This window comes from Macaca nemestrina, chromosome 4 (assembly GCF_043159975.1).
Source record: "Macaca nemestrina isolate mMacNem1 chromosome 4, mMacNem.hap1, whole genome shotgun sequence".
In the NCBI taxonomy this organism is placed as follows: domain Eukaryota; kingdom Metazoa; phylum Chordata; class Mammalia; order Primates; family Cercopithecidae; genus Macaca; species Macaca nemestrina.
This window is the reverse complement of record NC_092128.1, coordinates 33,485,248-33,499,201: the sequence shown is the minus strand read 5'-3', so window position 1 is coordinate 33,499,201 and position 13,954 is coordinate 33,485,248.

Sequence of the window (13,954 nt, the reverse complement as noted above, 5' to 3'; positions counted from 1 at the left end):
CCTGAAGCCAAGATGAGCTGCAGTCTGGCAGAGCTTCTCTGGACATGTGCGGTCTTGGAAGCCACCCGCTTGTTGTAAATCACTGAGATTTGGAGCGGTTTGGTACACAGGATAATTGTGACCACACGTGGCTAACATATGCCCTTAAAACATGAAGTTTTAAGTAGAAAATGGGCAATTTCTCCTCATGTGTAGCTATGATTTATATTACAGTTTTTAAAAATAAATTCATCCTCATAAACTAATCCGTAAGAAGGATATTTGATTTTGAAAGACAGTAATGTGCTTTATTTATAGGTATTAGTGTTTTAAACTCTATGTTCTTCCTCACCCAAAAGACCCCAAGTCTATTGAATAGAATATCGTTATATATGTGTATCTAACTTTGCAACAACATAAATATCACAAATGTTGCTGCATGAATAATTTAAAAATATATACACTTTAATCAATATATAATATATAAAATATATATTATATGTGGGGGAACACGTGGTATATAGTAATACAAAATCTCATGTTGTTTAATATTGAACAAATATAATGGATTTCAATAATTTTGTGAGGTACATGTTTTAAGATGCATGTAAATATTCACATGCAAGAACATATTTTTTGTCATTGTTGATCATTTTTAATATTGGATATCAATATCATTAATTTATATTTGTAGTACATGTTTTAATATTATTCATTCTATTCCTATATTTTCGCCATAGACCTGGTTGAATTTTATCACAATTACATATATGTGCGTATGTATACACATACATATTTCAATTGTGTTAAAAAATTTGACATGTGATTTAGACTCTTATCAAGCAGTATTACTTTGACTAAAGAACCGTGATTTTATATAGGATTATGGTATTTCAAATTTAGAATTCATCTATTCATGTCTTCTGAAAAATGTAAATGCATCTCTAAATCCCTGAAGTGTATCTCCAAATTGGGATCTTTTTTCTAAGACATTAAACTAGAAATAAATTTGCAGTGGTTTTAGAAATATAAAATTTGCCATTTTGGGAGTGCTTTTACTATCTCTGAATACAAACATTATATTCATAAGGGTAAATTTTTCATATTATAATAAAAATTTGGTCTGTAACTTTAATAAATTAATTCTTCGTAGGTTTCATTAGTTGCAAATCTATCTTGTGTTGTTATACACCAAAACAAACAAACAAAGCCCCTAAATCTGAATGTATGACACATTGCCATTAAGAAAGTATTTCTTTGGCCTAGTCTCTTAGGAGTCGGCAGAAAAGCAATCATACGTACTCATGTAGGTGACTTTAATAACATTTTGGCTTCCATGGGGAAAATATTTTTTTTTCCTTTTGAGTAATGTGATCAGTAGCAATTCTGTACTTCAGATATCTAAGATGAAAGTCTGAGTCTTATGTACTGTAATAGAAAAAGATTAGAAAATCTATCTCATACTGTCAAACAGACAATCCACAGATAGTCACAGTTCACTATTAGAAATATTGTTTTAACCCACATTTTCCATATAATAACTCAGTACTATTGAAAATGATACTCTGCAGCAGTCAGGTCTCCAATGATTGTGGTCAGCTACAGAAAGGAACATGTCCAAATGTATTGTTAAAAACATAAAGTAAGGCTTTGGAAACTTAATGGTAAATGATTTTAACAAATTTATGAAATAACATTACAAATCAAGTTTAGCTATAACAAACAGTGTGCATATAATGGCTGTGGCATTTTAAAAAGTATTTGTAGCATAGTTTGTTTTTTATCAGAGAAGAAAAATGATGGAAAGACAAATGGGTTATAAAGAGAAAATAAACATAAATATTAAAACGCTTTGTGGGCATGTAGGCTGCTTCCACATTTTTGAGAGGGTGAGGGACAAAAGACTACAAATTGAGACCAGTGTATACTGCTCGAGTGATGGGTGCACCAAACCCTCACAAAGAGCCACTAAATAACTTACTTATGTGACCAAATACCACTTGTTTTCCAAAAACCTATAGAAATAAAAAATTTTAAAAAATTACGCTTTGTGGAAACAAATGCCGACAAAATTCAATGTAAAGTGACATGAAAGTGATCGTTTAATGCTAAAGATGAGTCATTATGAGTTAGGACAGTAAATAAATTATGAATTCATTATGATGTTTTTGTATGAGTAAATGTTTTATTACAAACTATGTCTTAGAATAAATTAATATGACTAGATGCAACTATTTTACTTTTTCTTACTGGGTTGAAGGATTTCACTGAATGTACTGATATTCCAGATATACCACACTGATAATTTTTAATTACAAATAATATTTTCAAAAAAACAAAGCAAATGAGAAGAAAGAAGAGCAAAAACCTGAGGAACAAGAGGGGAGGGAACACAAGAAAACAGTGGAGTAGGAGTAGGAATAGCAGGGATACAATTAGGAGGAGGAATATGCTGAGGAAACGAAGATGGAGATCTAAATTTATAAATTTAATCTATTCATATGCAAGAGCAAAAGCAGGATGGAGAAAGTATCCTGAATTGAACTGGCTGACTCCAGAGCCATGCATATATGATGCAAACTGAAAGCAGTTTGCAGAAAAGGCTTAAAGAACTAAAGTATCTGCAATATTTATCTTTCTGTGTCTGGCGTATTTCACTTAGCATAATGTCCTCTAGTTCATCCATATCATCATATATGGAAGTGCTTCTTTCCTTTTAAGGCTGAATAATATTTCATTGTACATATATATAAAATATATTTGTCTTGTAATTTATATTACATTATTACATTATTATAAATAATTACATTATTATATATTATAATATAATATAATGTAATATATAATATAATATATAATATAATATATATTACATTGTATTACATTATATTATATATAAGATATATTGTTCTATTATATAATATATAAAAGGTATATATTTATATTTATATAATATATAAAATAATTATATAATATATAATATTATATTATATATATTATATATTATATAATTATTTTATATATTATATAAATATAATATTATATATATTATATATTATATAATATACAATGTATTATTATATATTATTAATATAATGTATCATATGATATATTAATACAATATATCATATTAATATAATATGATACAAATATTATTAATATAATGTACTATTAATATAATGTATAATATAATATATTATATTATCTCATATAACATATGATATATATCATATATATTATATATTCATATATGTAAATGTATATGGATGCCTATTACAGTATATGCATATATCTATATGTATATAGATCATCTACATCCTCAAAACATATATACTCTAACTCTATATACATATATAGATCATATATTTTACATGATATATGTATCATGATTTCTTTACACATTCATCAATTGACATTTAGATTGTTTCCATGCCAAAATATGCTTGAAATATAGTATATTAGAACTGTCAAAAAAGGCTTTTAATTTTAAAATAACTCTGACTACTCTGTTAAAGACTCGAATGGGAGCAGAGGCTTCATAAAAGATCAGGTATGCAATTTCAGCCAATATTCAGGAGTTTTAAGAAAAAATCACAAAGAAATGCTAGAAAGAAGATAGAATTAAAAATACATTAAGAGAAATGAATAATGTTTTTGGTTCATGAGTAGAATTAACACAGCTGAGAGAAGAATCAGTGAACTTGAAGACCAGCAATAGAAATTTTCAAACTGAGATGAATAGAGAAGTGTGAAAATAAAATCAGAGGATCAAAGAATATTAGGACAAAATCAAATGGTCTAACATGCACATAACTGTAATCCCAGAGGAAGAACGAGATAAGGAGCAAGATAAATATAAGGAAGTAATGGCTGAGAATTTCCTAAAATTAGTGACAGGCACCAAGCCACAGATCTGGGAAGACAAGAAACCAAGCAAGATAAATATCCAATGAAAATACACCTTGGCCTGTCATATGTAAGTTATTGAAATCAAAGACAAAGAGAAAAAACATGAAGGCAGTCAGAGGAAAACAGACACCAAAGAGCAGTCACAGGAATAAGAATAATAATTACAGTTGAGTTTTTATCAGATTCCATGTAAGCAAGAAGACAAAGCAATGACCAACATATTGGATCTATGCAAAGAAATGAAGAATACTGTAAACAGAATGAATGAATAGAAAAAATTGCAATTACTTTAAAAGATAACAGCTTAAAGCAAAATATTAATAGTGTACCATGTGTTTATAGTGTATGCAGAATTGAAATCTGTAACACTGGTGTGTGATACAACAGGGAAGATTTGATAATATATACTTTTAAGTGTCTTACACTACAAAGGAGGCATATAATATATTTAAAGATAAATTGATAGTATTAGAAATATGTGAAAAATATTGTAGTCCTATGGACATCAATAAAATGTTTTTAAAACAGGCATACATGTTAACTCAATAGAGGAAATTAAGTAGAATTTCAGAAAATGTTCTAACATTTACAATCTACTGCTGCTACCATGATGATCCACTTATCCATTCAACTAAAGAGAAAAACAATCTAAAGACATGAACAATAATTTTACAGAAGAAACAGAAATGTCCGACACACATATAAATAAAAGCTTAATAATATTACTTATGAGAAAAATGCAAACATATTACATGAAGAATTGGTAATAATATTTAATAGTGGAAGTTCATATCTACCCTTAGAAGGAGTATTAAGCTGTTACAACATTATTGGAAATGTTTGGTCTTACCATTTAATGCTAAATACATTCATGCCGCATGTTACTGGGAATTCTACTTCTAGAGACGGCCCTTGGTGTTACTGGTTTGCCAGGAGGCATACGCTTACTCAACAAAGTGCATAGCAACATGCTTTGTAACATTGAAACTTGGAAACAACCAAATGTCTATCAGAAGTCAATGGATAAATCAATTTTAACATATTCACCCATAAGAATAACAGGAAGCAGAGGAAGTTAACTTTAAACACATGCCCAAACTGGGAAGAAACTGAGTAACATCCTTCTTCATGAAATGAGCTGGTGATAGAAACACATATGCAGACTAATACAGTTTACATATAATTCAAAAATATTCAAAAGCAAACTAGTATTTGTTTTTACTTGTGTTCTGTAACAATAAACCAAGGGAAATGCCAGTACAATATTTAGTTTTTGAACACAGTAGAGGAGTGAAGAATATTTAAAAATCTGAAGAGGCAAAGAGAGGGTCTTCATTAAATTAGAAAAGAAAGAAATATAATAATAAAACAACCTATATGCATTGTGTGTGTTGTCTCATATATATACATATAAATGTGTGTATGTACTTATATATAATATGTGTATACTTTTAATAGATTCCTAAAAGCATATCCATTTCACAGTACCATGGAAGAAAAAAATATGTAAAGGATTTGAAGGATTGATGACCAGTCTTTCAAATTCCTGGAGCCTTATCTCACATTTTTTCTATTTGGATCAAAAGTTCTAAGAAGAAAACTGAACTCTGAATATTTATTTAAATTTAACAAGGTTGTATTCACTGATTTTCATGAATCAAATGAACCTATTTTGAGGTTTTTTTTTTGTTTTTTTTTTTAAGATGGAGTCTCGCTCCGTCACCCAGGCCATAGGCGCTCTCAGCTCACTGCAACCTCCACCTCCCAGGTTCAAGTGATTCTCCTGTCTCACCCTTCAGAGTAGCTAGGATTACAGGTGCCCACCGCCACACCTGGCTAATTTTTGTATTTTTAGTAGAGACGGGGTTTCACAATGTTGGTCAGGCTGGTCCTGAACTCCTGACCTCATGATCCACCCACCTTGGCCTCCCAAAGTGCTGGGATTACAGGTGTGAGCCACCGGGCCTGGCTGCTATTTTGAGTTTTTGTATGCACACACTAAGGAAGGTTTTTGATTGTCAAAATCAAAACTGTTAAAATAATATTCTCTTTGGAAGTGATTAGAATGTTGACAACATAGAATATGTCCAAACTAGTTGAGTATGTAAGATTTTATCTGAGTTTATCAATCTGACACTCAGTTATAGAGCAGTCAAAATTTACATACATTCCAAAATATATAAAAACAAACATAAACTCAATCTTTTCATCTATTCAACCTGAGAGTCTTGCTCTGATGTATATGGGTTTTATGTTGAAATGTCACATTTCCTTAAATCAAAGAGAGCACCACATCTGCTAAACTCTCACATGTTCACTAGCCTTCTTCAAAAATCAGTTTACTTCTACTTCTAGCTGTGCAAATTTTCTCTCATCCTTTTTCATTTTTAGTAGAGGGTCCACAGATTATAATTTATTTGGCAATTAGCCAGTCTTTTCAGGGTTATAATTATTCAATTCAAATGTATGTTCCATTTCACATATGAGTATTGGAAGTGCTGTATATCAGTGTATACTGATATTCTCCTAGGAAGCATCTGAGATAATTGTCTTTCCCTATGTCTACATCTACACCACATGTTACAAACTAATCATTTACAGAAGAACCAAAAGCTTCCTTGGCATGGAAAAAATTACTCGAGGTCAGTATTTTTGATGAGGAGATTGTGTCAGTTGTTGAAGATAGATGACCAGCATCTTAAAGAATTGTCAACATGAGGTATGGTTTATTTCTTATAGCTAAGCGAAATATTTAAAGGTTCGTTTCACACAGACTTCTTCTTTTGCTGTGGATGACTGCTCCTGAACATGTTCAAAAGGAGTCTGTGCAAACTTTTCAAGGAGTTTGGCTGTAGAATAGAAGAGAGACAGACAGAAAACTAGCTAAAAGGAAGACTTCTGTGTATCTGTACATGCGTGTGTGTGTGTGTGTACATATACATACACATAAACATACACATATGTGGTTGGGAGAGACTTAAGTATGTTTAAAATGACTTTAAATATCCTGTTGATATTAGAGAGAAAAGGCAATTGATGAACGTAACTCACTCTTTTTTTTTTTCTTTTTTCGAATGCTCTAGGCATAATGCCTTTCTTATAGGGAGTGCAGTGGGGAATGGGAGAAGTAAAAAAAAGATGAGTAACTTTACGTGGAAGAAATCGAAGATACTACCTCACTCAGCCCAGTGTTGAAAGTTAACATAGACAGTGGAATCATGTGTGCCTTGATATGATGTGATAGAAATGGCACTTTGACTTTGGAATTTTCTTTCCCACACTAATTCATCCAGTCAAATCATGAGAAAAACATGAGATAAATCTCAACTGAGGGATATTCTACAATAACATCTGATATGTACTCCTCAATACTGTCAAAATCGTCAGAAAGAAAAAGACAGTCTGAAAAACTGTCACCACGAAGAGCCTAAGGGTCATGATAACCAAATGTAATGTGATTTCTCAGATGGGATCCTGGAATTGAAAAGGCACATTAGGTAAAAAGTGAAGAAATTTGAGTGAACTCTAATTTGAAGTTAAACACAAAGGAAGTATATAAATGTAAACAGGTTTTTGGGTGAGTTGAAAGGATATTGAGGGAACTCCCAATTGAAATTTTATTGTTTTCCTTGTGAGATAAAAATAAAATCAACTACTAAAAATGAAAATGGAGTCCAAAAATTTAGGATAATACTCAATTTGAAAGAAAAAAAGTGCAAAATGTGATGGCACATTTATCCAAAAAAGAGAATAGTGAGGCTATTGTGGGATAATGTTAAGTTGCGTATCATGAAATAGTTTATATTATAAACTATTGTTCCCACTGTTGAAACTATTCCAAATGCCTACTGTAATGAAACTTTTACTAATCAAACATTTTATTTCTGGTATACATAGAGCACATTATTATACTGTATATTTTACTCAAATTATAATACATCCTAACTTAACATCATCAATCAGTTCTTGGAAACTATGACTTTAAGCAAAACAATGTACAGCAAGTCTTTGAATAACATTTCGATCAACATAGTTACAACTTTGTTGAGAAAGAAAAGATGGTTTTATTATAAGTCATTTTGTTTAAAGTCACAGTTTCCGAGAACCTACAATGATATTGAGGAAATATAATAGTATTTCAAATATTTATATCTGAATACTCAAATTTATTGTAAATCTCTTGTGGGCAAAAATGGTAAAAAGTAGCATGTATTAGAATATTATATATTAGTGTGGACAGAAAATTGGGCCAAGGGCCAGAAGGCCTGTGATCTAGCTGACATGCCCATTATTCAGTTACTACATGACCATCAGTTAGTCCCAGTGTCTCTCGTCTTGTTTGGTCTGCCAGCCAATGCCATTGTATTGCATATCTGACACTGAGGTTGCTGGATTACTTTTACTTTTTCTGTGTCATATTTAAATTTTCTATAATACAAGGAGAATATCTTGAAATTAAGATTACAAATATTGAAATGTAAACATAAAATATAAGATGCCTAACATAGTGACTATTCCATGAAATGTGCTTTGGTAATATCTTCTTTTTATAGTTTTCTCTGTCTCTCCCTCTCTTCATTTTTAATGCCTTACAATATCTAGGCATATTAAGAACACCTTTTTATCCATTAACTTGATCAACACTTTCATTTCTTATTGAAACAGTAGAAAGAAATACTAAAATATCATCCAAAGGTTTTGTTTGTCTCTGTGTGTATATGTATGTGTGTGTGTGTGTGTGTCTGTGTATGTATATTATATATGATGCATCAACTTTGTTCATAATGAATAAACATTATGAACTCATAATGTTCATGTTTTACAAACATTGTTTGGTATATTCTATGCTTCCAGAAGAAGATAGTATACATTAGTTTAAAGGAAACAGCAACTCATCCTTTCACTACAAAATGGTAGCACCCACTCAATCAATTAATTTTCTGACCAGCCTTCAAGATATCAAGCACAACATGTAATTAACTAAGTGGAAGTAGGGACTGCTGTCTTGAAGAATTACATATAACCCGAGGACAACAGAAAAAAATAATACTCAAGATACGAATTATGTTATTTAATTACATTGTAATGTCATCAACTTTAAAGACTGTAGTTCTCAATTTGGAGGGCAAGTAAATTGGCTTTCATCTTCAGCTAAGTGGAATATGATTGTGGATGTAGCCAGAGAAATGATGAAAGAAGAAATTAACATAAATGAAAAACATCTTTTTATATCTGTATGAATAAAATTTCCTCAGTGTTGGATGTGCTTCCCTTCCCAGCCCACCCAGAAGCTTCTAGGGCCTACAGTTTTTTTAGGTCTGTCCCACCCATGATGTTGTACACATGTATGTCTGACATGAAACCCTTCTCCCATTGACTGAACTCACAGAACTGAGAATGAGTCAGAGAGAGAGAGAGAGAGAGAAGAATCCAGTGAGGAAGAATGAGAGAGGTAGTAAGAGAGAGATGTCTGTGCCTAGTGGCACTACTTTATAATAGAACACAATAACCATTTATAGTGCAGGTATCCTTAAAACTTCAAACTAAAATTGATATGCCAGCTGTGAAATACAACTCTGCTGTGGGCAATTTTTTTTTTTTTTTAAATCTTAACAGATTTAACAAAAAGGAAAAAAAAAAAAAGAAAGAAAGAAAGCAAGCATACGAGTGAATTTCTCCCCAGGGATTGAAAGGTTCCTAGGAACAGAATGTTTTGAGAAAAATCACTGGCTGGCCAGTATGTCATCTTTAAGCATAAAAGGAAAGAGACCAGAGGCATGGCGAGATGGGCCGTTTCCTCCAGGACAGTCTGAACTCATCAGTAGGAGTAAAAGGTGCTCAGGCTAACCTTTGAGTCTTATCTATCCAACCCCATCCCCAACACACACACTGCCTTCAAGAGGTTATATTGAATGTCTCTTTAGATTTTAAAATGTTCACCTAATTCTAAATTGACCAGGTGCTTTTATCGTCTTGCTTTAGAAGAGGGTGGTTTGTGTTTCTTTATAACTTTTGTAAGGTTGACTGTGTGAATATATTATCTCAGCTTAGATTCCATTCAGGATGGTGCATACTTTTGGATCCAACTGGATGTGCTAGAGAACTGAGAGGCATAACACACCATGACGGAAGTATAAGGAATAGCTTCTCCCAGCATTTCTGACTCAGAGTGCTGAAGAATGTCAGACAGCACGACAGGCAAAAGTCAGCCAAGACCTTAGAATTTACAGCCAGGCTGTCGGAGTTTCCAAATGGGGAAACATCGCACCTCCCACGTTTTCTAGATAGTATCTTTTTACAAATAGTCTCAGAGATAATGAAAATAATATTGACTAACAATTTTGGACTCAATGTTTCTGGTAGTCTTCTAAACAGGTTAGGCAGGTTTATCCTTTTTAAAAAATTAATTTATTCCATTAAGTAATTGACATTTTTTTTCTTTCTGTAGTTTAGGAAATAGAGGTACAATGTCTTCAAAAATGTATGAGTAAAATGAATCTTCTTATTCCACTGAGAATAAACAATGTGAAAAGAATGTGTATAGCAATGAAAAACTAGAATATAAATTGAAGAATAACATTAAAAAATTCCTCCTAACCATAAACATGAAATGGAAAATAAATGATTTTTTAAAATAGGGACATAATAATAAAGAATCATTAGTGTCTTAAACCTGCCTCTCATGGAAAAAACACAAAAATTAAGTCAAATGATATATTGAAAGATGTAGAATTGTTTCAAGATTCGTTCTTAAAAATTTAGTGTGGAATCATGAATATTATAGTCTCCCAAAGAACAACACCAGTTGGTACTTTCATAAATTGATTCTTCATCTGGATAGATTGTATTTCTGACCCTTCCTTCCTTCCTTCCATTCAAGTTTATTTGTTTATTTATTTATTTATACAAAAGTGTATTTTTAAATGCACAAAAAGCTCCAAGACATTCTAGCTGTAAGTGGCAAAAGTGCTCTGGCAGTGAATCTAGATGTTTAAGTAGAAATGGAAACAAGGTTCGCTCTTGCCTTTGGCACAAGGTAAAGCTTATTTTTGCCAGATTATTTAATTCCATGTGTGGCCAGGGGGCCTTTCACCATGGCTTTTGATTTTAGCTCCTCAAATTTCTTTATTTAGTAAAAAAATAACCTTAACTTTTGTTATATTAGATTAAAGGGTACATGTGCATATTTGTTACATGGGTGTATCACATGATGCTGGAGTTTGGGGTACAAATTATCCTATCATTTAGGTAGGGAGCATAGCACCAAATAGGTGGGTTTTTTACCCCTTCCTCTCTCCCCCATCTGGTATTCCTCAGTGTCTATTGTTTCCATTTTATAGCTATGGGCATTCAACATTTAGTTCCCACTTACATATGAGAACATGTAACATTCGGTTTACGTTTCTTGAGTTAATTCACTTAGGATAACGGCCTTCAGATGCATCCATATTGCTGGAAAGGACATAACTTTGTTCTTTTTATGGCTGTATAGTATTCCATGGTATATCATTAGTACCACATTTTTTTTATCCAATTCAAAACCGATGGGCGCTCAGTTGATTTCATGTTTTTGCTCTTGTGAATAGTACCACGATGAACACCCAAATACCTGTGTTGTTTTGGTAGAACAATTTATTTTCCTTTGAGTATATACCCAGAAATGGGATTTCTGGGTCAATGGTAGTTCTCTATTAAGTTCTTTGAGAAATCTCCATACTACTTTCTACAGTGACTGAACAAATTTACATTTCCATCAATAGTGTATAAACATTATCTTTTCTCCACAGCCTCACCAGCATCTGTTATTTTTTGACTTTGTAGTAATAGTCATTCTGACTGGTGTGAGATGATATCTCATTGTGGTTTTGACTTCCATTTCTCTGATGATTAGTGAAGTGAAGCATTTTTTCATGTTTGTTGGCTGCTTGTGTATTTTATTTTGAGAAGCATCTATTCATGTCCATTTCTTCTGCTCCTGCTTTGTTTTAATTTAAAAGCCATATCTTCCTTATCCATCTCCTTGGCCTGCTTCTCACCATCTTCGTGGCTGGACATCACCTCTGCCACCCTTTCTTCCTTCCGTAACAGCTCTTCTTTTTAAATGAATATTCAGTTTAGATATCACAAACTTTACAGGTTTTTTCCTGGAAATAATAATTATTACTATCAATTTCAGATGAGTTTTTCATTCTTGACCCATGTGCAATATTTGTTACAGGTTAAATTTTTGGCTTTCTTAATACACAACAAAACAAAAATGAAAAAGAACTAAAAATAGCTAGAATAATACCAAAAATAATCCAAGACTTGAGTGTTTTATTTAATGCATATACTCCATTTTAAACAGAACTTACCACTCCCTAATATTTTATACCTGGCAGCTTTACCTATTTCTTTTATATACCTAGTGCATTAGTAGGAGAGTGTCATTTTGTATTTTGGCACACATCATGGGTGCCAAAGATGAACTTAGAACACCTGAGACTATCTTGTAACTTGAAGTCTCATTCTGAAACTACCCAGAGCAAAGGGAAACGGATTCATCTTTGCCCCATGAAACTCAAGTTAAATACAATCTGTACCTTAAAGCTGACTTCTCTAGACACAGAAAGTAATCAACACATACTTGATTTTGCCAAATAGCCACTTCATCCTGAACACAATCTTCTGTCCCACAGAAACATCGCTAATGGTGGAAACTTCAGAAAATTATCAGAAATTCATCATTCCACATTTCTGAAGATTTGATCCTTAAGTCACGTAAGGGCTAGGATTTGGATTTTTCACTTAAAGATATGATAAAAAAAATAACATACACAAAATTATTGAACTGAAATTGAACCCTGACTATAGAGAGATGACCTAGTCATGAGACCTTCTTTGTTCTCTTTTTTTTTTAATAAAGAAAAATGGTTTATTTGGCTCACAGTTCTGCAGGCTGCACAGGAAGCAGAGTGGATGTGTGGTTATGAGACCTTCTTAAGGGACAAGGAGAATGATGCTGAGAGAATCAGAGAGATGCTAGAAGTGACCTGCTTTGGAGCTGGCATGCAACTTGCTGAGAGTGTGTGTCTAATGATGCCAGTTTGGCCTTATAATGAGTGTGTCCAATTCTCGTTTAGAAGTCAGGGTTCAAGGAATGTGAATTGTCCATCTTGTATTCTGTGCAATAAATTTGAGGTCATAATCACAGGTTATGAATGCCTCAATATTCTGTTTCTGAAATCACAAACCTCTGACTAAAGATGAGAAAATTATGTTGTACTTTCTTTTCTTTCAAAAGAAATGGTCACTGACACATTTATACTACAACTATTGCCTTTTCAGCCAAGTCTGGAAATTTCACATATGATAATGACCACCAATTTTCTAACGTACTTCATACATATATGTTGAAGGATGTTTTAACAAAATGTAAATACATTATCTAAAGAAAATAAAAACAAAAGCAATCCCTCTCTGAACAGTAGTATGAACAAACCTGACTCCCACACTTTCTTTCACTTCTCCATATATAAAACATAGGAAGATAAAATCTCAAATTAATCCCGCCTGCCTTGTTAGTGAAGTATGACACATATCTTTGACCACTTGCACAAGATTTCTGTGACCAAATCATATTAACCATAATCAACATATTTACTGGATATGTTTCTCATTCCAGAACTTATGTAGCCATCTATTTTCAGCATATGCCTTTTATTTGATTTTTAGTAGAAGGAATATCTTTTCTGGGCCATTTATTTTCTACTGAGAGTTCATAAACTAGTTGGCCAGCAGATCCTCTATAGGGTAAAGGAGTGGCATTACTGGGTCAGACTCATGGTCCATAAACACCAGTATTTATTACCAAAATCTGCTTTGAAAGACCTGCAATAAGGAACCATCGCTGTCCTTTTCTGAAAACTACCATAGAGCTCAAGACTACCCAAGCTTGTCTTAAGAGTCTTTTGGGCTCTGTCAATCACACATGTTCAGTCCTTTTAGAATTCTTTCATTTTTCCCTGCCAGTACCCGTTCTCAAAATAATGGATGATTCTTGCAAGACAAATTAACAAAGGATAAT